Genomic DNA, 2,763 nt, shown 5'->3' with positions numbered 1-2,763 from the left:
TGCTTGGGAGAGTGCTAGGAGGGATTTCAGTGATCCTTTTACTCAGCTGGCCCACTTGTGCTTCCAAATTTTTAATGGAAGACCTTGTTTCATTCATAAAACTCACAGTGGCCTTAGATAGATCAGAGACTAAGTTTGCTAAGCTAGATGGGTTCTGCTCAGAATTCTCTGTCTGTTGCTGAGTGGATGATGGAAAAGGCTTGCTATTGCTAAACCTGTTTCTTCCACCATTATTAAAGCCTTGTTGAGACTTTTGATCCTTCCATGAGAAATTTGGATGATTTCTCCATGATGAGTTATAGGTGTTTCCATAAGGTTCACCTAAGTAATTCACCTCTACTATTGCAGGGTTCTCAGGATTATAAGCTTCTTCTTCAGAAGATGCCTCTTGAGTACTATTGGATGCAGCTTGCATTCCATTCAGACTCTGAGAAATCATATTGACTTGCTGAGTCAATATTTTGTTCTGAGCTAATATGGCATTCAGAGTATCAATCTCAAGAACTCCCTTCTTCATAGGCGTCCCATTATTCACAGGATTCCTTTCAGAAGTGTACATGAACTGGTTATTTGCAACCATGTCAATGAGTTCTTGAGCTTCTGCAGGCGTTTTCTTCAGGTGAATGGATCCACCTGCAGAGGTATCCAATGACATCTTAGATAACTCAGACAGACCATCATAGAATATATCCAGGATGGTCCATTCTGAAAGCATGTCAGAAGGAAACTTTTTGGTCAGTCCTTTGTATCTCTCCCAAGCTTCATAGAGGGATTCACCTTCTTTCTGTCTGAAGGTTTGAACATCCACTCTAAGCTTGCTCAGCTTTTGAGGAGGAAAGAACTTGGCTAGGAAAGCCTTGACTAGCTTATCCCAAGAGTTCAGGCTATCCTTAGGTTGAGAGTCCAACCTTGCTCTAGCTCTGTCTCTTACAGCAAAAGGGAAAAGCATGAGCCTGTAGACTTTAGGATCTACTCCATTAGTCTTAACAGTATCACATATCTGCAAGAATTCAGTTAAGAACTGAAAAGGATCTTCAGATGGAAGTCCATGAAACTTGCAGTTCTGCTGCATCAGAGAAACTAATTGAGGTTTCAGCTCAAAGCTGTTTGCTCCAATGGCAGGAATGGAATGCTTCTTCCATGTAAATTGGAATTTGGTGCAGTAAAGTCACCAAGCATTCTCCCTGCATTGTTGTTGGGTTCGGCTGCCATCTCCTTTACTTGTTCGAAATTTCCAATCAAGTTGTCTCTGGATTGTTGTAATTTAGCTTCTCTTAATTTCCTCTTCAGAGTCCTTTCAGGTTCTGGACCAGCTTCAACAAGAATGCCTTTTTCTCTGTCCCTGCTCATAAGAAAGAGGAGAGAAAAAGAAAAGAAGAGGAATCCTCTATGTCACAGTAAAGAGGTTCCTTATTGTTAGTAGAAGAAAAGAAGAAGAGGAAAATCTGAACTCAGAAAGAGAGAGAGAGGGTTCGGATTTTTGGTGGGTGAGGGAGAGATGTTAGTAGATGAATAAATAAATAGAATAAGATGAGAGAGGGGAGATTTCGAAAATAATTTTTGAAAAAGAGTTAGTGATTTTTGAAAATAGTTTTTGAAAAAGGTTAGTAGTTTTTTTCGAAAATTCAAGATAAAAATAAAATAATCAGTTAATTAAAAAGAAATTTTTGAAAAAGGGGGAAGATATTTTCGAAAATAGAGAGAGAGAGTTAGTTAGGTGGTTTTGAAAAAGGTAAGAAATAAACAAAAAGTTAGTTAGTTAGTTAAAACAAATTTTGAAAAGATAAGAAGTTAGGAAGTTAGAAAAGATATTTTGAAATCAAATTTTTGAAAAAGATATGATGAGAAGATATTTTTGAAAAGATAGGATAGAAATTAGTTTTTTTTTAAAAAGATTTGATTTTTAAAATCACAATTAATGACTTGATTCACAAGAAATCACAAGATATGATTCTAGAACTTAAAGTTTGAATCTTTCTTAACAAGCAAGTAACAAACTTGAAATTTTTTGAATCAAAACATTAATTGTTATTGTTATTTTCGAAAATTTGATATAAAAATTAAGAAAAATATTTTTGAAAAATATTTTTGGAATTTTCGAAAATAACTAAGAAATTTGAAAAAGGTTTGATTTTTGAAAAAGATTTTGAAAAAGATAAGATTTTCAAATTGAAAATTTGATTTGATTCATAAGAAACAACTTGATTTTAAAAATTTTTGAAAAAGTCAATCTAATTTTTGAATTTGATGAGAGAAAAAGGGAAAGATATTTTTTTGATTTTTGAATTTTTAATAATGAGAGAGAAAAACAAGAAAAATGATGGAATGCATGAGAATTTTAGATCAAAACATGTGATGCATGCAAGAATGCTATGAATGTCAAGATGAACACCAAGAACACTATGAAGATCATGATGAACATCAAGAACATATTTTTGAAAAATTTTTAATGCAAAGAAAACATGCAAGACACCAAACTTAGAATTCTTTAATGCTTAGACACTAAGAATTCAAGAATGCACATGAAAAACAAGAAAAGACACAAAACATGCAAATGCAAAGATCAAACAAGAAGACTTACCAAGAACAACTTGAAGATCATGAAGAACACTATGAATGCATGAGAATTTTCGAAAAATGCAAGATGCACATGCAATTGACACCAAACTTATAACATGACTCAAGACTCAAACAAGAAACACAAAATATTTTTGATTTTTATGATTTTGTGATTTTTTTGTATTTTTTTCGAAAATTCCTTGA

The 2,763-nt window shown here is 33.4% G+C and overlaps 1 non-coding gene across 1 annotated transcript; it reads left to right on the top strand.

Annotated features, from left to right (window-relative positions):
• Positions 1-709: 709 nt before the first annotated feature.
• LOC148547844 (small nucleolar RNA R71) lies at positions 710-817 on the top strand. The gene has a single exon (XR_015897212.1). It is a non-coding gene; the product is annotated as a small nucleolar RNA R71 (small nucleolar RNA).
• The last annotated feature ends 1,946 nt before the right edge of the window (positions 818-2,763 follow it).

The sequence above is a fragment of the Arachis ipaensis genome, chromosome B8 (genome assembly GCF_059453495.1).
Source record: "Arachis ipaensis isolate K30076 ecotype BB chromosome B8, ASM5945349v1, whole genome shotgun sequence".
Taxonomy (NCBI): Eukaryota; Viridiplantae; Streptophyta; class Magnoliopsida; order Fabales; family Fabaceae; genus Arachis; species Arachis ipaensis.
The sequence above is the reverse complement of the archived record's forward strand: the minus strand, read 5'-3'. Positions and strand labels throughout refer to the sequence as shown.